Raw genomic sequence first — 23,595 nt, forward strand, 5'->3', positions numbered from 1 at the left:
GCCTCAGACCTGGCCTCTCACAATAACAGCACATCCCAGTCCCCCTGCAGCCAGGTGGGCTCTGCCTGCTTCCCCTCGCCAGCCCCAAGCCCCCCGCTTCCCAGCTAGGCCTCCGATATCTCCGGCCCCAAGCCCCACCGCTGTCCATTGTCTTTTCTCCAGGTAAACAGGGTTGCCTGGGCCTCCTCTCCTCTCCGCCCTCCTCTGGCTGGAACAGGTTGGTCACGGGGTCCTCTCCCGCAGCCCATTGTCCTCCCACTGGCCAGAACCGCCTGTGACTCCTGAGCTGGGTCTCCGGGTCACCAGGTCACCAGTCGCTGGGGTCTCCATCCTCCAGGCCATCAGCCGGGGTCCCAAGTCCCTCTCCGGTCTTCTGTAGCAACAAACTCCCTTTCCCCTCACCTCGTTAAACCAGTAACACCTGGGAACACTGAGTCCCACTCCCTGTGCATGCAAACCACTGGAAAACACAGCAAACCCTAAGAAAATCCCCCACTTCGTCACAGAGCCCAGCACCTCTCCTCCTCTGGGCACCTAGAGCAGAGGCGGCTGGTGCTGATGGCTCCAAGGGAAGGCTTAAAAGCCACAGAACAATTGAGGTCAGGGCTAGAGGAGGGCAGGACCATGCCTAGGTGTGGCCTTCAGACAGGCACAAAAGCACCCAGCCAGGCTGCTCCCTGCCATGCCAAACACCCACTGAAGGCCACCCGCAGACAAGCAGGCTGCTGATGCTCTGTGGCCATTATCGAAGACGGTAGGAAAGCAGGGCCAGCCCCCCTGGTGGGGCCTCTTACCGTTCCCACTCAAGGTGCTCGCTTTTGCCATGGGGCAGGAGATTTTACCCCAAGAGGCTTTTCCCCAGCTGGCGAGAAGCAGAGAAACACCCAGGCTCCCAAGGTGCTATGTAGCAACCCCCCTCAAGCACAGGGACAGATGCACATTTGGAAGAGGGAAACTGCTCTACACCCTAGCCCGGGCAGCCGCCCATTTTCTTTGGCAAGTCAGGAATGGCAAAGGCGAGACTGGAAGCACCTGGGGCTCATGCCCCAGCCTTTGTGACGCCCACCCCCCAACTCCTTCCCGGGGCTCTAGCTGAAGCCAGAGCATTGGCCTGAGCAGCCAAGAAGAGGTTCAGGCCCTGAAGGGAGCAGGACTTTCAGCACAAAGGTAAAACCGGACAAGCACAACCACGAAGGGACTCAAACCCTCAATTGTCTAATCTAAAGTCAGACGCCTTATCCATTAGGCCACATGGTAAAAGTCCCTCTAGGTACTTCTTTGGAAAAGGCAGACACTGATGCGTCCGACGAAGTGGGGATTCCCCCACGAAAGCTCATGCTCCAGTACGTCTGTTAGTCTATAAGGTGCCACAGGACTCTTTGCTGCTTTTGCAGACACTGTGTTTCTCAGGTCAGCTACTGAGGGGGGCCGAGACTCTCTGGGCACAAGAAGTGGAGTTCCCAGCGACACGTGAGACTTAATTGTCTGGAGCCAGGTGCAGTGCTTTGTCGGTGAGGCTCGGGTATGGGGCTGGGGTGCAGCGGATGGACCGGCTGTCTAGGTGGGAGATTTAGTCTCACCGAGGAGGAAAACTGAGGATAGGCAGTGGCCAGTGCCGGTGCAACCACTAGGCGAACTAGTCGGCCGTCCAGGGTGCAAAGTGCTTGGGGGCACCAAAAATCGCACTCAGGAGGCAGTGGAGTGGAGGTGAGCTGGGGCAGGGGCTGGGAGGTTTGGGGAGGGCTGCCTGCAGCAAGCAATGGGGGGGGGGGCGTGCAGGGGAACCACTCCCTGTCCCAGCTCACCTCTGCTCCGTCTTCTGCCCTGAGCACGCCGCCCCCGCTCTAATTCTCCTCCCCTTCCAGGCTTGCGGCACTAAACAGCTGATTGGCACCGCAAGCCTGGGAGGCGGGAGAAGTGGAGCGGGGCCGGCTAGCTCAGGAGAAGGCGGAGTGGAGGTGAGCTGGGGTGGGGAGCTGCTGCAGGGGGGCTGCCCGGCTCTTCCCCATGGCCCCCGCCCCGCCCCCCGCCCTGCACTCCCTGCCTGGGAAGTGGAGTGACCCAGCCCCCGCCGGGTCCACGTCCCGGGCTCCCAGCCCTGCCGCCGGCGCGTGCGGTGGGCGGTTCCCCCTCCCCTCAAGCTTGAGAGCCAGGGAGCAGAGCAGGCTGGAGCCCCAGGCCTCCGTGGGGGCAAGCAGAGGGGCTGGTCCCAGGCCTCCGTGGGGATGGGGCTGGCTTCCTCGTGCGGGACGTGGAGTTACCCGGCCCCAGCCTGCTCTGCTCCCCTGGCTCTCAGGCTTGTGTTGGTGTTGGCTAGATTTGTGCGGGTGTTTGTGTATATTAGCAATTGTGTGTGTGTGTGTCAGGATTCATGCATGTGTCTGTGTATGTTTGCAATTGTGTGTGTGTGTATGCGCTCTGCCGCCCTCTGCCGGCACGACAACTATTTCTCTGTATGTCGCAGCCCCATACCGTCGACCCCAGTGGAGATTTCCCCATCTTACAAGGGCTGGCTGGCCTGACCCTTCTCCCCTCTGCGGAATGTGGCGGGGGCTGCAGCTCTCCCCCTGTGGGGCAGGAGTGCCACGGTGTGGGGTGCTGGTCTCCAATGCACCAGGAGAGTAGCTCAGTTGAGGCAGGGCAGGGCGTGTGGTGTCCGTTCTGCGTTGCCTGGTGCTGGGCCATTGCACAATCCCCAGCCACGCTGCACAGCGCACCCCAAGAGGGGACAAGGGGTCCAAGCACATGATCCTGCATGGGGATCATTCTCATTGGTAGCCATCCAGTGGCAGTGAGTTCCAGGCCTTGGCACATGCTGTGTGGGGCAGGAGGTCCTTGTATTGGGAGCTGTGGGAGTGAACTGCGTGCAGTTGTATCTCTGAGCACGATTGTGAATATTATGGTGTGTGTGGGGGGGTGATTGTGAGTGTGGCTGGGGGCGGTGATTGTTGCTCTCTTTGGGGGTTGGGCTAGCATGTCCCTCTGGGTGTGTGGTGTCTGAGTGTTCTTGCGATTGTGTGAGTCTCTTTGTGCGTCAGAGTGTGTGTATGTGTGTGTGTGTGTGTGTGACTTGCTGCAGAATACAAAATCCTGCAAAGCCATTTCCTAGTGGTTAGCCCAGCAACACACTGATACAAACAGTGTCACAGATGCACACACACACAGAGTAGGGCTCAGCCCCACCAGCAGGGGCAGCAGGGACACACACGTCTCTCCTGGGCCAGCTTGGACAATTTCCCATCACGACCCGGCACAGTGCTGGTGCCCCCACACGGGGGTGGGCAGTGACTGGGCAGGGGGGGCAGATGTGCCGGATCTGTAAAAGCAGCAAAGAGTCCTGTGGCTCCTCATAGAATAACAGCCGTGTGGGAGCATGAGCTTTCGTGGGTGAATCCCCACTTCGTCGGATGGATTCAGAAGGAAGCACTTTGGGAAAATCAGTCAAGGCCCTTAGCTGAGCTGAGACACAGACCCAGTGACCCCTGCACCACCCTGGGAGGGCAGTGGGGTTGAGTGGTCAGAGCAGGGAGGGGGCTGGGCACCAGGACCCCTGGGTTCTATCCCTGGCTCTGGGGGTGGAGTGAACTGGGATCCAGGACTCCTGGGTTCCATAGGGGAAACTGTTTTTCCCTGTGCTTCCCTCCCTAGTGATCCCAGCCCAGCCCCCTAGTGGAGACTGAGCACAAGTGGGGGGAGTTGTTCTCCCACTTTGGACTTATGATTCAAACCCCTCCCCCAGGGGCTGTGATATCAAGAAATCTGCCCCCCACCCCCAACACAGAGAAAACTGGTGGAATTCTGTCCACACGCAGAGAATTTTCTCCGCCGGGCTCCTTCGGTTCATCTCGCTGCTCTCCCTACTGCCGCCAGACACTGCTCATCTGCATAACCCCGCCCATGGACACATGACACCTTCTGTCCTGCTGGTTTCAAGTGAGTGAGTTGCCCTCGGGGAGTGAGCAGGTCCCAGCACGTCACAGCCCCAGCCAGGGCCGGCTCCAGGCACCAGCTCAGCAAGCAGGTGCTTGGGGCAGCCAGGAAGGGGCGGCATGTCGAGTCTTTGGCAGCAATTCGGCAGCGGGTCCCTCGGTCCCTCTTGGAGGGAAGGACCTGCCACTGAATTGCTGCTGAAGAAGAAAGTGGTGCAGTGGAGCTGCCGCCGATTGTGATCACAGATTTTTTTTTTCCTGCCGCTTGGGGCGGCAAAACCCTGGAGCCGGCCGTGGCCCCCGCACACGGCCCAGCCCCCGCCCACGGCATCGCATGTCACAGCCAGGGGCAGGAGATATTGGGGAAGGGGATGAGGAGAGACCCAGCCCCATAGACCCATAGGGGCAGCGGGATATGGGGGGGCAGGAGAGGGGATGGCGGGGGAGAGACCCATCTCCATAGACCCCCAGAGGCAGGAACTGAGGGGAGAAGGGGGGAGGGAGGGATCCAGCCCTATAGACCTGTAGGGGCAGGGAGATATTGGGGGCAGGAGGGGAGAAGGGGGGTTGGCAGAGACCCAGCCCGGGGTGCAGGGAAATGGGGTGGTTTGGAAGGAACTGGGGAGGAGAAGAGACACATGGCAGGACAGGGAAACCGACTCACTCCGAATACATGCAGAGCAGGGCAGGGCGGAGGCAGATCATGCTGGTCCCAGGGTAATTTCGGGGGGTTCTGATTCCCCACTCAGCTGGGGGGCTCACCTCTGGGCTGAGGAGGATGCAGGGGCTGTGTGTGTGTGTCAGGCTGGGGGAGCTGCCTGGGCAGAGGTGCTGAGCCACGTAAATTATCCCGATCTAAACGCCATTGTAGAGAACACTATGTTGGCACACCGCTTCCTGGCAGCCAGAGACTGTGCTTTCTACACCTGCTCCTGTGGATGTGACCTCTCTCCTGATCGCTAAGGAAAGGAGCCTTTCCAGGAAATGGCCACAGCTTCTGGGAATCCGCATGTGGCTGTGAACAGAATTTGGCTCCTGGAACACAAGGCAACTTAAAAGCTGAGCACGCAGACAGGGGCTTGAACCCTGGCCCCTCAGATTAAAAGCCTGATGCTCTACCAACTGAGCGACCTGGGCTTGTTAAGAGCATCTTCACCGTTCACCACAGGAGTGAGCAGGCAGGCAAAAGAGGCAAAGAAAGTCCCCAGAACTCCTCCTCTTTCTGCACAGCCACTGCCTGTCAGCAGGATTCCTCCTCCTCCTCCCTCCTGTGCCTCAGTGCGACTAAATCTCCACAGCTAGACAGCCGGTCCGTCCGCTGCACCCCAATCCCCCATGCCTGAGCCTCCCTGTCAAAGCCCTGCACCTGGCCCCGTATAATTAAGTCTCACATCTCACTGGGAACTCGACTTCTTGTGCCAGAGAGTCTCGCCCCCCCTCAATAGGTGACCCAAGAAACACAGGCCTGGTCTACACTAGGCGTTTAAATCAGTTTTACGAGCGTAAAACTGATTTAACGCCACAACCGTCCACACTAGGAGGCACCTTATATCGATTTTAATGGCTCTTTAAATCGGTTTCTGTACTCCTGCCCGACGAGAGGAGTAGCGCTAATATCGGTATTAACATATCGGAATAGGGTTAGTGTGGCCGCAATCGACGGTATTGGCCTCCGGGAGCTATCCCACAGTGCACCACTGACCGCTCTGGACAGCATTCTCAACTCGGATGCACTGGCCAGGTAGACAGGAAAAGCCCGCGAACTTTTGAAATTCATTTCCTGCTTCGACAGCGTGGAGAGCTCATCATCACAGGTGACCACGCACAGCTCATCAGCACAGTTAACAATGCAGTCTCCTGAGAATCGAAAAAGAGCCCCAGCATGGACCGCTCGGGAGGTACTGGATCTGATCGCTATATGGGAGAGGATTCAGTGCTAACAGAACTGCGTTCCAAAAGACGAAATGAAAAAGTATTTGAAAGAATTTCTAAGGCTATGACGGCTAAAGGCCACAGCAGGGACTCCGTGCAGTGCAGAGTGAAAGTTAAGGAGCTCAGACAAGCCTACCAGAAAACCAAAGAAGCAAGCGGAAGGTCGGGGCAGGTCGAAAAACATGCCGCTTCTATGATGAGCTGCATGCAATTTTAGGGGCTGCGCCACAAGTACCCCACCCTGACCGTGGATTCCGAGGTGGGGGTTGTAATCTCTGCCATGTCTGAGGATTATGCAGATGGGGAAGATGAAGAGGAAGAAGAAGAGGAAGACCTCGCAGAGAGCACACAGCACTCCGTGAACCCCAGCAGCCAGGAGCTTTTTATCACCCTGACGGAATTACCCTGCTCCCAGCCCTCACAATCAACTATTCCAGAGAATGACGCCCTGGAAGGGAGCTCTGGTGAGTGTACCTTTGCAAATAGCAAACAGTGTTTTTTAAGCAAGCCTTTTTTAATGATTGATTTGCCCAGAGGACTTGGGATGCATTCAGACAGTATAGTTACTTAGAAAAGTTTGTTAACATGTCCGGGGATTGAGAGGAAATCCTCCAGGGACATCTCGATGAAGCGCTCCTGTAGGTACTCCAGAAGCCTTTGCAGAAGGTTTCTGGGCAAGGCATCCTTGTTCCGCCCACCATGGTAGGACACTTTACCATGCCATGCATGTAGCAAGTAATCAGGTATCATTGCGTGGCAAAGCATCGCAGCGTATGGTCCCGGGGACTGCTGGCATTCAAGAAGCATCCGCTCTTTATCTTGTTCTGTTATCCTCAGCAAAGTGATATCGTTCAGGATAACCTGGTTAAAAATCAGGAATTTAAGTAAGGGGGGTGGCCATTTTTCTACTGCTTTCGTGGAATGCAGCAGCTTAAAAAAAACACTTTCCTGCACGTAGCGAAGCGGGGGGAGGGGAGGAGTGAAATGCCGATGATCTTTTCTGTTTGGTCACCGGTGGGTGGGGGCGGAAGGTTGTTGATTAGCAGGGAGCTAGCGTGGTATTAGCCATGCGTTGGGGAGGGTAAATCACTGAGACAGTGGCTTACCATGGCCGCATGCAAGCTGAATTCTGATGCCTGGACCTGATGTGTCTGTGAGATCTGTAAACCCAGAGCTGCAAGCAGTCACTATTAAGATGAAAAATGCGACCTTGTAGGAAATCACATGTGCTAGGTGAATAGTGATGTTCACTGTGAAACAGTATAACCATTGTTCTGTAAAATGTATCTTTCTAAATATTTATCTCCCTCATGCAGCTGCAAATTGTTCAAGCGTCCCTCCTCCATCCCAAAGGCTAGCACAGATAAGGCGGAGGAAAAAGAAGACGCGAGATGAGATGTTCTCGGATATTATGGAAGTTACACGCAATGAAAGAGCTCATCTGAATGAGTGGAAGGACGTGGTTTCAAATTACAGGAAAGAGGCCAGTGAACGTGAGGACAGGAGGGACAACCGAGATGAGAGGTGGCGGCAGGAAGACCGGCAGGAAAATCAGCGGTGGCGGCAGGAAGATCAGCGGTGGCGGGATGCAACTCTGGGGCTGCTGCGTGATCAAACTGACATGCTCCGGCGTCTTGTGGAGCTTCAGGAACGGCAGCAGGATCACAGAGTGCCGCTGCAGCCCCTGTATAACCACCCTCCCCCCTCACCATGTTCCTTAGCCTCCTCACCCAGACGTGTAAGAACGCGTGGGGGGAGGCTCCGTGCACCCGCCCACTCCACCCCCGTGGACAGCCCAACCAGAAGGATGCCGTTACTCTGAATTTTTTTTTAATGGCCTTCTCCATCCCTCCTTTCCTCCTCCCAAAGCACACCCTTACTTCTCTCCCTCTTATTATAATGAATCAATAAAGAATTCATGCTTTTTAAATGAGAGTGACTTTATTTGCATAAGTAAGCTGTACTCGAAGGGGGAGGGGGAGTTGCTTACAGGGACTGAGTCAATCAAGGGGGTTGGGTGTTCATCAACAAACACAGCAGTCACACTGTACCCTGGCCATTGATGAAGCTCGTTTTCAAAGCTTCTCTGATGCGCACCACTTCCTGGTGTGCTCTTCTAATCTCCCTGGTGTCTGGCTGCGCGTAATCAGCGGCCAGGTGATTTGCCTCAGCCTCCCACCCCGCCATAAAGGTCTCCCCCTTACTCTCACAGAGATTGTGGAGAATACAGCAAGCAGCAATAACATAGGGGACATTGGTTTGGCTGAGGTCTGAGCGAGTCAGTAATGTGCGCCAGCGAGCCTTTAAACGGCCAAATGCACATTCCACCACCATTCTGCACTTGCTCAGCCTGTAATTGAACAGATCCTGACCACTGTCCAGGCTGCCTGTGTATGGCTTCATGAGCCATGGCATCAAGGGGTAGGCTGGGTCCCCCAGGATAACGACAGGCATTTCAACATCCCCAACTGTTATTTTCTGGTCTGGGAAGTAAGTCCCTTGCTGCAGCCGTTTAAACAGAGTAGTGCTTCTGAATACGCGAGCGTCATGAACCCTCCCTGGCCATCCGCGTGGATGTTTGTGAAACGTCCTTGTGATCCACCAGTGCTTGCAGCACCATTGAAAAATACCCCTTCCGGTTTACGTACTGGGTGCCCTGGTGCTGCGGTGCCAAGATAGGGATATGGGTTCCATCTATCGCCCCCCCACAGTTAGGGAATCCCATTGCAGCAAAGCCATCCACTATGGCCTGCACGTTTCCCAGAGTCACAACCTTTCGTAGCAGCAGCTTAGTGATTGCTTTGGCTACTTGCATCACAGCAGCCCCCACAGTAGATTTTCCAACTCCAAATTGATTCCCGACTGACCGGTAGCTGTCTGGCGTTGCAAGCTTCCACAGGGCTATCGCCACTCGCTTCTCTACTGTGAGGCTGCTCTCATCTTGGTATTATGGCGTTTCAGGGCAGGGGCAAGCAAGTCACAAAGTTCCATGAAAGTGCCCTTATGCATGTGAAAGTTTCGCAGCCACTGGGAATCGTCCCACACCTGCAACACAATGCGGTCCCACCAGTCAGTGCTTGTTTCCCGGGCCCAAAATCGGCGTTCAATGGATAGAATCTGCCCCATTACCATCAGGATCTACAAAGCTCCGGGGACCGATGTTTTAGATAATTCTTTGTCCCCGTACTCATCACTTTCATCGCCGGCGCTGCCGTATCCGCCTCTTACTCGCCTCGGTTCGAAGGTCCTGGTTCAGCATATACTGCACGAGTGCGCGAGGTGTTTAAAACATCCACGATTGCGGTATGGAGCTGAGCAGGGTCCATGCTTGCTGTGCTATGGCGTCTGCACGGTTCACCAAGCAAAAAAGGCGCGAAACGGTTGTCTGCCACTGTCAGGGAGGGAGGGAGGGGTGAGGCTGTACCCAGAACCACCCGCGAAAATGATTTTTGCCCCATCAGGCACTGGGATCTCAACCCGGAAATGCCAAGGGGCGGGAGGCTGTGGGAACTATGGGATAGCTACGGGATAGCTACCCACAGTGCAACGCTCAGAAATCGACGCTAGCCTCGGACCATGGACGCACACCACCGATTTAATGTGTTTAGTGTGGCCGCGCGCACTCGATTTTATAAAATCTGTTTTACAAAACCGGTTTATGCAAATTCGGAATAGTCCCGTAGTGTAGACGTACCCACAGTGTCCACCTTTTCCAAGAAGTGCATGAAGTAGGCGCCCGCATGGCTTAACGGATAAGGTGCCTGACTTTGAATCAAAAACTTGAGGTCAAGTCCCTTTGTGGTTGCGTTGATGCAGTTTTACCTTCATGCTGAAAGTCCTGCTCCTTTCAAATCTGGAACCTCTTCTTGGCCGCTCAGGCCAATGCTCTGGCTTCAGCTAGAGCCCGGGAAGAGTTGGGGTTGGATGTCACAAAGGCTGGGGCATGAGCCCCAGGTGCTTCCAGTCTAGCCTTTGCTATTCCTGAATTCCCAAAGGAAATGGACGGCTGCCGGGCTAGCGTGTGGAGCAGTTTCCCTCTGTCCCTGTGCTTGAGGGGTTGCTACATAGCGCCTTGGGAGCCTGGATGTTTCTCTGCTTCTCACCAGCTGGAGAAAAGCCTCTTGGGATAACATCTCCTGCCCCACTGCAAAAGTGAGCATGGAGTATGGGAACAGTAAGAGGCCCCACCAGGGGCTGGCCCTGCTTTCCTACCGTCTACTGATGTTGGACACAGAGCATCAGCAGCCGCCCGCATGGTGGTCTGCGGGTGGCCTTCAGTGGGGTTTGGCATGGCAGGGAGCAGGCTGGCCGGGAGTCTTGTTGCCTGTCTGCTGGCCACACATAGGCATGGTCCTGCCCTCGTCTAGCCCCGCCCTCAGTCACTCTGTGGCTTATAAGCCTTCCCTCAGAGCTGTCAGCACCAGCCGCCTCTGCTCCAGGTGCCCAGAGGAGGAGAGGTGTGCTGGGCTCCAGCCTGGGACTCTGCCTCCCTCCTGCCTATCAAGCCTGGCCCTGGCACTGCTTTCTTCAAGTGCCATGTGAGCAAGAGGAAAAGTGTGGCTACAAGCACCAGACTTGTGGGCATCAGGTGAAGCAGTGAGAATCCCAACCACTAGAGCCACTTCTAAACCCCACCAAAGACCTGGCTCTGGTGGGGAAAAGGAGTTAACGACCCACTTTTGTATAGCTGGAGACAAGAAAGCACTTTGAGCACCAGATCTTTACCACCAGCTAACACAAGGTCCCACTGAGATTTGAACTCAGATTGCAGGATTCAGAGTCCTGAGTGCTGCCCTTTACACCATGGGACCAGCTTGTATTGGTCTCTTGGGACATTGGAGACTCTCACAGGGCTGGCTTGTGTAAGGGACTGTTGGCCCTTTACTAAAACTTAGTGGGGTTTGGTTGGCTAGTTCCCAGTCCCAATAGAAGGGGGAAGGGCCAATGGGAAATCAGGACCCTGAGACTGACAGGCCCCTGGGGCAATGGTCACCAACGGGTAGGGAACAAGTGAGAATTTGTTAATGGAGAAAAATTCCTGGTGAAAATTGGCAAAGCTGTGCAGATTTTGAAAAGTTCCAGTGAATTTACACATGAAGATACAAACAGAGAGACAAACACGCACACAGAGAATGAGAAAATCACACACTGCACAGGCCCACACAGACATAACAAAACCAAACCCACACAGCACACAGAGCCATATACACAAAAAGGAAAACCTCACAAAATATAGAAAGAACAAATCCACACCAAAAATACAGCAAAAGCCCACAACAGGAAACACAAAACCCACATATCAAAAGAATACAAAGCAAAAAACAATATTAATGCAAAAATCATACACACATCCATGCACACAGAACTATGCAAGACATCCACCAAAATCACACAGGACCCACATGCACATCAACGTGACAGATGAAAACCACACCAGCATACAGCAAGCCAGGCAGGGTTTGAGTCTCACAGCGAAGTGGGTGAGCACACAGGTGGTTTGGGGAGCAAAGACTGAGAGGGAGTCAGGGGCAGTGCTCTGGGCTCTGCCTGACCCCTCCTGACACAGGCAGCTGGTGGAGGGCAGAGCCTGGTAGATCTGTGGAATCTGCCCTGCTCTCTGTAAAGCAAGGGGACCTCAGTGTCTTCTGAGCAGGAATTGTATTTTCTGCAGGGCAAACTGATTGGCAGAAGCCATTTGCTTAAAGGAAACTAGGGCTGCAGGTGAGGTTTGAACTCACAACCTCAGCATCACTCCACTCAGCACTGCTCTGTAAGTCCTGGGCACTAACCCATTGCACCACTGGGCCCTGCTTTCAGGAGCTTGTCTCATGTTTCATGGCTGGATTAGAGGAGTGGGGGGGTTGCATTAGCTAATACAAATCCATATGAAAGGCTGCAGAATGGCAGCAGCAGAGGTGGGGAGCCTCCTTCCATGTGAAAGAGCTGGTTCCCCCTTCCGTTGCTCAGGGGAAGGTTGGTGCTTTGAGCCCACCTGGTGCTGGAGCATCTGATGGGTGAGATTAACGGGACTCAGGGAGGGGAAGGAAAGGGAGGGGAAGTCTTTTCTATCCCTGCCTAGCTCCACTGGTCTCCTGTGGCCCTTTCGGCTCCGTGCTCCCCTGTTGGGGAGATGCAGAGACAAGCCCCCATCGGGGTGAGTCACCGAGAGGCTGTGTCCCGTGGCGTGTGTGGGGGAGGGTTGGATGGGGCTCAAGGGAGAAGGTTGTGTGTGACAGTGCGTGGGGAGGGGAGGTGTGTTCCTTAGGATAGAAACAGAGGTGAAAGTAAGCTGGTACAAGCTGGTACGGCATAGCGGCAAGAGCCAATACGCCGTGCCGGACTGCACCGGCTTTTGCTGTGGGGATTGAAAGGGCTCTAGGCTCCCCGCCACAGCTGGCAGCCCAGAGCCCTTTAAACCCCCCACCCGCGGCTCCGGCGGCCAGGCTGGGGCCGGATTTAAAGGGCTCTGGGCTGCTGCGGCTGCGGTCAGCCCAGAGCCCTTTGAATCCCGGCCGCGGCTCTGGTGGCTGGGCTGGGGCCAGAATTTAAAGGGCTACCTCTGCAGCTGGGAGGCCCTGGTTCATTTAAAGGCCCTTGGTCTCCCAGCCACAGCTGGTACTCCAGGGCCTTTAAATCTTGAGAGGCCACGCCCCCCCAGATGAGGCCACGCCCCTTCTGGATGAGGCCACGCCCCCTCGGGACTCCGGCAGTACCGGTAAGTCCTGTAAGTTACTTTCACCCCTGGATATAAATGATGGAAAACACAGGGGTAGTGACAGTGAAGCCCGTGTCTGAGTGTTATGACTATGTGTGGTGTTGCCATTCACCTTCTCCTCCTATGGTCTCAGCTTTCATTGAATCCAGCATTTTTTCTCCTGTCATCATCCCAGAGGTGTCCCACATGCCTCAGCTACCGAGTGTCCCTCTTAGAGACGCTGAGGACTGGAACTGAATTCAGCTGCTGGGCAGCTCTGCTAGGTCTTTATTCATTTGCATAGGAAAATAGTGTTTAAATTCATTTCAAGCCCCCCTCAACTTCAGCGAACTCCTGAACATACTGGAGATGGGTGTGGAAATCGATTTTCATTTGAAAAAGTTTCTTTAAGGGACTCATTTGGAGTGGAACTAGGAACCCATTACCCTACAGGAAACATTCACCCACTGAGCTATACTCTCAACAGAGAACATCCTGTATAGCCCAGAGCAGGAACAGTTTTTAACCTGGGGTTAGTAAACTTTATCTCTATACAAACACCACAGCTTACAAACTCCCACCCCGCTCTGTGTCACCAGAGCACAACAACTCTCCTTGGAGCACACACAGCTCCCCAGCTCCTGCCCGTCAGTCTCTCCAGCATTGCTCCAATCCCTTAAAGCAGGGTCTCAACCTCAATTTACCTTAGGGCCAGGGCCAGTCCTCCAATCCTCCCAGTGGGCCAATAATGTCACTCATACCGCCCAGAACCAGCCCCCCAAAACTCCACCCCCCACCTGCCTAAGGCTCTGGGAGGGAGTGTGGGTGAGGAGGAGGTCTAGGGTGCAGGCCCTGGGCTGGGGCTGGGGATTGGGGTGCAGGAGGGGTGCAGCCTCTGGGGGGAGTTTGGGTGCAGAAGGGGTGAGAGGCTGGTCTCTGGAAGAGAGTTTGGGTGGGGGGGGGTTCTGGGGTGCAGGCTCTGGGATGGAGTTTGCAGCACCGTAACATGGGCGAGGCGAGTGAGGCACTTGCCTCGGATGCAGAAAGTGGAGGGGCGCAGCTCTACCACGATCAGAGGCGCTTCCGCTGCCACTTCTTCGGCGGCAGTTCGTCAGTGGGTCCTTCTCTCCGAGAGGGACTCAGGGACCCACTGCTGAATTGCCACCGAAGGATGAATGAAGCGGCGGTGGCAATTCAGTGGCAGGTCCTTCCCTCCGACAGGGATCAAGGACCCGCAGCCAAAGAGCCTGGAGCTGGCCCTTGCCTCGGGCACAAAAATTCCTTGTACGGCTCTGGGAGTTTGGGTGTTGGGTGCAGGCTCTGGGCTGGGGCAGGGAGTAGGGGGAACAGGAGGAGGGGTGGGGGTGCAGGCTCTGGGAGGGAGATTAGGGTGGGCAGGAGGGTGTGTGTGGAGGGAGAGGGTGCAGGCTGTGGGAGGGAGTTGGGGGCAGGTGTGTGTGGACCGGGCTGCAGGCTCTGGGAGGGAGTTTGCAGGGAGGAGGGGGTATGTGGGGAGGGGGTGGCGGTGCAGGCTCTGGGAGGGAGTCAGGCGCTTACCTGGGTCTCCAAGGTGGGGTGGGCTGGGGGGCCTCAACGTTCTGCTGCCCCCGGGCATCACCCCCGCAGTGTCCCATTGGCTGCAGGGGCTCGGGGTGGGGGCAGCGCATGGAGGCCCAGCCCCACCCTGCCCTGCCATGGGGAGGGGCCGACAGCCACTGGAGCGAGCAGGCAGATGCTGCTCAGCTCCGCTGCACTGCTGGGGCCCCTGGGGAGGAGCGCCTGGAGGCAGCAGGTGGGGCCAAGGGAGAGATCCGGTCCCCAAACTGCTGGAGCCCCACGGGCGAGATCTGGGGATCAGGACTGCCAGCCAGCCAAACACCTTGAAGAGGAGGCGTCCCTCTCCCTGTCAAAAACTGATCTTCCTCCTTCAGTTCAGTGACAGCCTGAATTGTTCCTTATCCGGCAGAGCCAGAGGATTGAAAGCAGCAACATCAAACCCGGTGTAGCTCGCAGGAATGGACATAAACACTCCCTGGTGTCTGAGGAGATGTTCAGCTTTGCCCTTGGTCAACTACAAGGCCAAAGGGAAAGGAGGTGGCACCAAACACAGGTACAAGTACTAACAACAGTGGCTGCCTTTTAGCCATAGATTTTAATCGGGCAATAAGTTGAAACAAACCCCTGTTAAATCGAGGGCCGCCCAGAGGTTTCTGGGGGTCCAGGGTCTTCGGTGGCGGGGGGCCCCCGCTTTGGCAGTAAGTTAGCGGCGGAGAGTCCTTCCGTTCCGGGACCCGCTGCCAAAGTGCCCCAAAGACCCACAGCGGGGGCCCCCCACCGCCGAATTACCGCCGAAGCGGGACCCGCCCCCGAAGTGCAGCCCCCACCACGGGCCTTTGGGGCACTTCAGTGGCGGGTCCCGGAACGGAAGGACCCCCCCCGCCGAAGACCCGGCTGCACTCCGGCGGCAGGTTCCGCTTCGGCGGTAATTCGGTGGTGGTGGGGGGTGTCCTTCTGTCCCAGAGAGGACCCTGGCAGGCAAAGACCGGGAGCGAAGAAGCTCTGGGGCCGGGTCCCATGAGAGTTTTCCAGGGCCCCGGGCGAGTGAAGGACCCTGCTCCAGGGGCCCCGAAAAACTCTCGTGGGGGCCCCTGCTGGGCCTGGGGCAAATTGCCCCATTTGCCCCCCCCCTCTGGGCGGGCCTGCATACAGGAGGCCTGTGATATGCAGGGGGTCAGATTAGATGCTCTAATGGTCTCTTCTGGCCATAAAGTCGACTAATTTCTGAAAAACTGAGTGTAGCATTGGGAGCAGCAGCGTCTGATGTTTTCCTGTCTAGCCGGCTTGCTTCCTAGAACGAACGCTCCTTGAGTGGGGTGATCCACAGGGAGTAGCTCAAACCTCCAAAGTGCCTGGCCACGGGCAGGACATTAGCCCAGCAAGGGAGGGGTGTGGCAGTGGGGCCAGGATTTCATCCCATGATATCAAAATTCATCTTAGTAAAAGTATCAATGAATCAGTTTGCAGGATTTATATCAAGCATCCTAAAGTAGTTTACATATTGCTCTAATTAAGAGATCATCTCTCTGCTGGAGAATGTTATCTTAGGATAATGGTCTCCCGCTGCCGAAGCATTTATGGAAAAAATGTTGACGTGTGATATTTATTTTCAAAACCTAAGGCTTTGATCCTCTCTCAATGTTCTGTTACGATGACTTTGTTTCTGTTCAAATTATCAGAATATATATCTAATAATTTTCTCAGCTGAATGTTGAAGCAGTAACGTAACAGATGTTTCCCAAACAGTTATTGACCTGAAGCATCGTGATTCGTTTAGAACAACTTATTGTTTGATTCAGCCAGTCAGATCAGTTCAGTTTATCCATAAAAACACATCCAGAGAAAGTTGACAATGGTGATGGAGAGAGGGTGGGTGAGAGGGGCTGAGCTGTTGTCTTAAATACTCTTTATGCATCTGATTAATTAGCACAGATTTAATTTAATATACATCTAGTTTAAAATTGGAAGAACTTTCCTACTTACTCTCTACTTTCTCTTCATGTAAATTCAAGCATTGCACTATGCAAACTTGGGACAGCTATAATGTTAAAGAACCTGAATCTCTAAACAGGACTCAGGAGGGCATTTGGATAAAAATCCCAGCACCTTCCCTCTTCTGACAATTGGGGAAGAGGAGTTCTCTGGGCTTCTCCCAGGGCATCGCCCTGATCCCACCCCTATATTTCATATTTACTGCTGATTGATAGATTTAACCCTCCAGTTGGTTTGGTGGCTTTAGCTGGTTTTGTCAAGCTCTGTTATTGTCTCTAATTCCTTCATCAGCACAGGAAAATACAATGAATCAGCCTGGCTGATTCTCCTCTGTGTGTCTTTAAAAATACAGTGAATTTAAAAGACACTATTATTGTTTATTTTTGTTTGCACAGGTTCCATTCTGGGAGCTATGTATACAAGTCATTGTTAAACCTCAGGAACATCTGAGTTCAACTCCTTTAAAATAATGTTTGAACTATAAAGAAAATTAAACAGTGATTTCTTTTGAAATGTCAAGCTATTTTGCCCTTTTTCTAAAAAAATTCTCCGTGTCAACTAAGTCCTTGGATTGTTTGAAAACAAAATGTATTTTTGCATGGGGAAAATTTTATGTTCAATACCCACATGAGTAACACGTGGGTGCTGGGAATCCTGCAAGGGGACACAAGGAAGCACTGTCCCTCCTCAGTATGCAAAATGGGAAAAGATCAATGGCTGGAGTAGCTTCCACTGCTCTAATACCCTATTAAAGTCAATGATTTAGGTACATAACTATAGGCACTCAAGTATGGAAATTTTGGCCTATGTGATTTGACCAGGGCCACAGTGGGAGCCAGTGTCAACGCTAGGATTAGTCCTTTGTTCTCATCCCTGAGCCCACTACATACTATATTGCCTCTTCTATTTGTCTGCCCCTTTTTGTGGTCAAACGTCATGCTGGATGCTCAGCAGAAGAACTTGTGATAGTCCTAGTGTATCAACGGTAGCCTGAGTGGTGCTGCCCACTCCAGCTGCAAAATGATCTGGGGCCTTCCCAAAAATCAAAGAGCTTCTGGCTGTGATTTGTCAGTCCTCAAAGGCCAGCCAGGTGACTGTAAATAACTTACAATCACTAGGAAAAATTAGTATCAAGATTCCAACTCTAGCAGTCAGACAACATTGGTTCAATTTACAAGAGATTACTTTTTATATTCCTTGGTTCCCCCCAAATCAGGAAGGGCCTGTGACCACAGGTCCTGCAGGGTACAAAGGGCAGGTCTACATCCCTTTTCTCTTTGTGCATAGTCCTGCCTGCTACCTTTTCAGTTTCAGTTCTGCTACCACAGTACTGATCAGCACATAAGAATAGGAAAGGGCACACACACACCCCTCCTGGTGTTGGGAGGGGAACACAGGAATGTTATGTGCTCTTATTCAGCACATAAGAATGTTATGGCACATAGGAATGTTATGGAATAACATAGGAATGACTTAGGGCACATAGGAAAGGGCACGCTGGTAGCACACGGCCAGGCAGACCAGTGTGCCTCTGGCTCCCAACGGGGCTGCGCACCTGTGTCTGTCTGTCTCCCCCCCACCTCCACCAACGTGGCCTGATAGTTCACGCTTGCGATCTCGTCACCCTCCCGCTCCATCCATCTTTCACTCCCTTCCCTGCGTCTCTCCATCCTTGTCCTCTGTCCCGTCCCCTGTCTCCATCCGTCCCTGCCCCCTTCGTCCCCTCGGTCCCGTCCCTGCATCCCCCCAGCCCTGTCCTCTGTCCCGTCTCCATCCGTCCCTGCCCCCTTCGTCCCCTCCGTCCCCTCCGTCCCGTCCCTGCATCCCCCCAGCCCTGTCCTCCGTCCCGTCCTGTCTCCATCCGTCCCTGCCCCCTTCGTCCCCTCGGTCCCGTCCCTGCATCCCCCCAGCCCTGTCCTCCGTCCCGTCCCGTCTCCATCCGTCCCTGCCCCCTCCGTCCCCTCCGTCCCGTCCCGGCATCCCCCCAGCCCTGTCCTCCGTCCCGTCCCGTCTCCATCCGTCCCTGCCCCCTTCGTCCCCTCCGTCCCGTCCCTGCATCCCCCCAGCCTGTCCTCTGTCCCGTCCCGTCTCCATCCGTCCCTGCCCCCTTCGTCCCGTCCCTGCATCCCCCCAGCCCTGTCCTCTGTCCCGTCCCCTGTCTGCATCCGTCCCTGCCCCCTTCGTCCCCTCCATCCTGTCCCTGCATCCCCCCAGCCCTGTCCTCCGTCCCGTCCTGTCTCCACCCGTCCCTGCCCCCTTCGTCCCCTCCGTCCCGTCCCTGCATCCCCCCAGCCCTGTCCTCTGTCCCGTCCCGTCTGCATCCGTCCCGGCCCCCGTCCCCTCCGTCCCGTCCCGCCCAGCCCTGTCCTCTGTCCCGTCCCCTGTCTGCATCCGTCCCTGCCCCCTTCGTCCCCTCCGTCCTGTCCCTGCATCCCCCCAGCCCTGTCCTCCGTCCCGTCCTGTCTCCATCCGTCCCTGCCCCCTTCGTCCCCTCCGTCCCGTGCCTGCATCCCCCCAGCCCTGTCCTCCGTCCCGTCCTGTCTGCATCCGTCCCTGCCCCCTTCGTCCCCTCCGTCCCGTCCCTGCATCCCCCCAGCCCTGTCCTCTGTCCCGTCCCGTCTGCATCCGTCCCTGCCCCCTCCGTCCCCTCCCTGCATCCCCCCAGCCCTGTCCTCCGTCCCGTCCCCTGTCTGCATCCGTCCCTGCCCCCTTCGTCCCCTCCGTCCCGTCCCTGCATCCCCCCAGCCCTGTCCTCCGTCCCGTCCCGTCTCCATCCGTCCCTGCCCCCTTCGTCCCCTCCGTCCCGTCCCTGCATCCCCCCAGCCCTGTCCTCCGTCCCGTCCTGTCTCCATCCGTCCCTGCCCCCTTCGTCCCCTCCGTCCCGTCCCTGCATCCCCCCAGCCCTGTCCTCTGTCCCGTCCTGTCTCCATCCGTCCCTGCCCCCTTCGTCCCCTCCGTCCCGTCCCTGCATCCCCCCAGCCCTGTCCTCTGTCCCGTCCCGTCTCCATCCGTCCCTGCTCCTCCGTCCCCTCCGTCCCGTCCCTGCATCCCCAGCCCTGTCCTCTGTCCCGTCTCGTCTCCATCCGTCCCTGCACTCTTCGTCCCCTCCGTCCGTCCCTGCATCCCCAGCCCTGTCCTCTGTCCCGTCCGTCTCCATCCGTCCCTGCCCCTTCGTCCCCTCCGTCCCGTCCCTGCATCCCCAGCCCTGTCCTCTTTTCCGTCCTGTCTCCATCCGTCCCTGCCTCCTTCGTCCCCTCCGTCCCGTCCCTGCATCCCCCCAGCCCTGTCCTCTGTCCCGTCCTGTCTCCATCCGTCCCTGCCCCCTCCGTCCCCTCCGTCCCGTCCCTGCATCCCCCCAGCCCTGTCCTCTGTCCCGTCCCGTCTCCATCCGTCCCTACCCCTCCGTCCCCTCCATCCCGTCCCTGCGTCCCCCCAGCCCTGTCCTCCGTCCCGTCCTGTCTCCATCCGTCCCTGCCGCCTCCGTCCCCTCCGTCCCGGCCCTGCATCCCCCAGCCCTGTCCTCCGTCCCGTCCGTCTCCATCCGTCCCTGCCCCCTCCGTCCCCTCCGTCCGTCCCTGCATCCCCCAGCCCTGTCCTCTGTCCCGTCCGTCTCCATCCGTCCCTGCTCCTCCGTCCCCTCCGTCCCGTCCCTGCATCCCCCCAGCCCTGTCCTCCGTCCCGTCCTGTCTCCATCCGTCCCTGCCCCCTCCGTCCCCTCCGTCCCGTCCCTGCATCCCCCCAGCCCTGTCCTCTGTCCCGTCCCGTCTCCATCCGTCCCTGCCCCTCCGTCCCCTCCGTCCCGTCCTGCATCCCGCAGCCCTGTCCCCTGTCCCGTCCCCTGTCTCCATCCGTCCCTGCCCCCTTCCTCCCCTCCGTCCCGTCCCTGCATCCCCCCAGCCCTGTCCTCCGTCCCGTCCTGTCTCCATCCGTCCCTGCCCCCTTCGTCCCCTCCGTCCCGTCCCTGCGTCCCCCCAGCCCTGTCCTCCGTCCCGTCCTGTCTCCATCCGTCCCTGCCCCCTTCGTCCCCTCCGTCCCGTCCCTGCATCCCCCCAGCCCTGTCCTCCGTCCCGTCCGTCTCCATCCGTCCCTGCCCCTCCGTCCCCTCCGTCCTGCATCCCCCAGCCCTGTCCTCCGTCCGTCCGTCTCCATCCGTCCCTGCCCCCTTCGTCCCCTCCGTCCCGTCCCTGCATCCCCCCAGCCCTGTCCTCCGTCCCGTCCCCTGTCTCCATCCGTCCCTGCCCCCTCCGTCCCCTCCGTCCCGTCCCTGCATCCCCCCAGCCCTGTCCTCCGTCCCGTCCCGTCTCCATCCGTCCCTGCGCCCTTCGTCCCCTCGGTCCCGTCCCTGTCTCCATCCCTGCCCCCGTCCCGTCCCTGCATCCCCAGCCCTGTCCTCCGTCCCGTCCCGTCTCCATCCGTCCCTGCCCCCTTCGTCCCCTCCGTCCCGTCCCTGCATCCCCCCAGCCCTGTCCTCTGTCCCGTCCCGTCTCCATCCGTCCCTGCCCCCTCCGTCCCCTCCGTCCCGTCCCTGCATCCCCCCAGCCCTGTCCTCCGTCCCGTCCCGTCTCCATCCGTCCCTGCCCCCTTCGTCCCCTCCCTGCATCCCCCCAGCCCTGTCCTCTGTCCCGTCCCGTCTCCATCCGTCCCTGCTCCTCCGTCCCCTCCGTCCCGTCCCTGCATCCCCCCAGCCCTGTCCTCCGTCCCGTCCTGTCTCCATCCGTCCCTGCCCCTCCGTCCCCTCCGTCCCGTCCCTGCATCCCCAGCCCTGTCCTCTGTCCGTCCGTCTCCATCCGTCCCTGCCCCTCCGTCCCCTCCGTCCCGTCCCTGCATCCCCCCAGCCCTGTCCTCTGTCCCATCTCCATCCGTCCCTGCCCCCTTCGTCCCCTCCGTCCCGTCCCTGCATCCCCCCAGCCCTGTCCTCCGTCCCGTCCCGTCTCCATCCGTCCCTGCCCCCTCCGTCCCCTCCCTGCATCCGCCGCCGCCTCCCCTCCAGCACAGGTGCGCGAGGCGCCGGGTCGCTGCCCGCGAGCGGGGGGGCGGGGGGAGGAGCCGCCCCTGCGTCGCGGACTCCTCCTCGGTGACGTCATTGCCGCGCGCTGCCAGCCAGCTGCTTTGTTTGCGTCACGGCCCAGCCTTACCCCCCTCCCTGCCCCACGTGTTCCGAGAACGTTTGTTTTGGTGGTTGCCGCGGCGACAGAGGGCGGTGACGTCACAAGTGGGGCGGCCCGGTCGCGCGGCGTGACAGTTCCCAACGGACAGTGTCAGCGCTCTGGGCGCGAGCCCCGCCCGCGAGGACACCCCCCCCTCCACCCCCCGCGCACCAGCTCGCAGCAGCAGCGGCTCCCCCCGGCAGCGGCGCGAGCAGGGAATCCCCGGGAGCCGTCTCGCGCCGCCCCCTCCTGCTGCTGCTGCTGCTGCCCGGCGGCGGGACCGCGGCTGGCCCCGCCCCCCTGCTCCGGAGGGGCCCGTCCGAGCTGTAATTAAAGGGTTTTTGTCTGGCAACTTTTTCATATTTTTGGTGCAACGTTTTTACCCCCCCCCCCCTTTGAGCCTCTCCCCAGCTGGACTCTCCGCCGGGCTCCCAGCCCGAGCAGCCCCTGACACTTCCATGGGGTGGGGGGGGTGTCCCCCGCTCCCGTGGCACTTGATGGGTCTCGGTGGCACAGCAGCGTGGATCCGGGTCCCGAGCAGCGGCGGCGTTACAGGGCTGTCTGGTTCTCTCCCCCGTGCTGTCTGCAGGCAGCCACCCGGCCAATTGGACACGGCTCTCAGCGGCACGCTGCTGCCCTCCTCGCGATCCTCGCGGCGGGCAGGAGAAAGCCCTGAGGCAGGCAGGTGTCAGCAATGCGAGTATCCTCCCCACCCTGCACAGCCTGCCCGGTGCTCCGCGGTGCCCGGTGCTGGATCGCAGCGCAGGGGAGCTGCCCGGCCCCAGCTGGCGAAAGGGACCGGGGCTGAGCTGGGCTGCAAATGAACGGGAGGGGACGGATGGAGACAGGGGACGGGACAGAGGACAGGGCTGGGGGGTGCAGGGACGGAGGGGACGAAGGGGGCAGAGACGGATGGAGACAGGGACGGGACAGAGGACAGGGCTGGGGATGCAGGGACGGGCGGGAGGGGCAGGGACGGATGAGACGGAGGACAGGCTGAGGGACAGGACGGGACGGAGGGACGAAGGGCAGGGACGGATGGAGACAGGGGAGGACAGAGGACAGGGCTGGGGATGCAGGGACGGAGGAGGACGGACAGGACAGAGGACAGGGCTGGGGACAGGGACGGAGGGGACAGAGGACAGGGCTGGGGATGCAGGAGGCAGGGACGGATGGAGACAGGGGACGGACAGAGGACAGGGCTGGGGGATGCAGGAAGGGACAGGAGGAGGGAGTGAAGGATGGAGGGAGCGGGAGGGTGACCAGATCATGGCGTGAACTATCAGGCCACGTTGGTGGAGCTGGGGAGACAGACAGACACAGGTGCGCAGCCCGTTGGGAGCCAGAGGCACACTGGTCCGCCTGGCCGTGTGCTACCAGCGTGCCCTTTCCTATTGGGGTGCGCCCATGCTGTGCCACAGAGCTCCCTGCCCAGCACCCCTACAACTCTTCCACCACAAATGCACAGTGCTGTGCACACACACCTCGCCCAGCACACCCCTGCCCACAGCCCCACCACAGCTGCCCAGCACCCCACACAGAAACCCCACTCTCTAGTTTCCCAATACACACAGATTTCCCCTCCTTCCTTCCTCCCTCCCAGTGCCCTTCCCACAGCCCCACACCATAACTGCACAATGCCCCACACAGACCCGCAGTGCCCTGACACACACAGATCTCCCCATAGCCCAGCACCCTGTTTTTCACTCTTGTTTTTCAAGACCCAAAGGGAGAAATCCTCCCTCCTCCTACTCCATGGGAGGAGGAAGCGAGATTGAGCTTCTCTATGAATAGCTCCAGTGCCTGATTCTGCTTGAACTTACTTTTCCTGAAAGAGGCACCATTTTTCTCAGTTTTACCGTCACCCCTGGGGTTCTGAATAACAGCAGTGAAACTGACCAAAGCTGCTAGTGCTTGGCAGCATTGTGAGGCGGAATAGAAGCTCTGGAACTGCCAGTTTGCAGACTCAGGAAGACAGGTCTGCACTGGTTTACATTTGGAAGGTTATCTTCAGATAATGAAAGCTGGGCATGTGCTTTCTTCAGTCCCTGACAATGCATGGCAGAGAATACAATTATTAAAGAAAAACAGTTTTAGCCCCTTTTTGCACAGTTACCTGCACTTATACAGGTTGCAACCTGATATTCCTTGCACAATCTACAAGTTTGGGTGCATCGGTAATGCCCTAATTGTATTACCGTTGCACCTTGATTTTGCTTGGTTCTTTTTAACCAAGGTGAAGTATTCCTAGAAAATAGGTGAAACATTTGGATTTGTAACAGTAATGTAAATACTGTGATAAATTCAGTGCCCCTGGCTTCCCATGGTTCCACAATCATAGAAA

The 23,595-nt window shown here is 57.5% G+C and overlaps 1 non-coding gene across 1 annotated transcript; it reads right to left on the reverse strand.

The window, feature by feature from the left end:
* Positions 1-10,600: 10,600 nt before the first annotated feature.
* Positions 10,601-10,672, reverse strand: TRNAQ-CUG. Its single transcript has one exon. It is a non-coding gene; the product is annotated as a tRNA-Gln (tRNA).
* Between the last annotated feature and the right edge of the window lie 12,923 nt (positions 10,673-23,595).

This window comes from Mauremys reevesii, linkage group 19, assembly GCF_016161935.1.
Source record: "Mauremys reevesii isolate NIE-2019 linkage group 19, ASM1616193v1, whole genome shotgun sequence".
NCBI lineage: Eukaryota > Metazoa > Chordata > Testudines > Geoemydidae > Mauremys > Mauremys reevesii.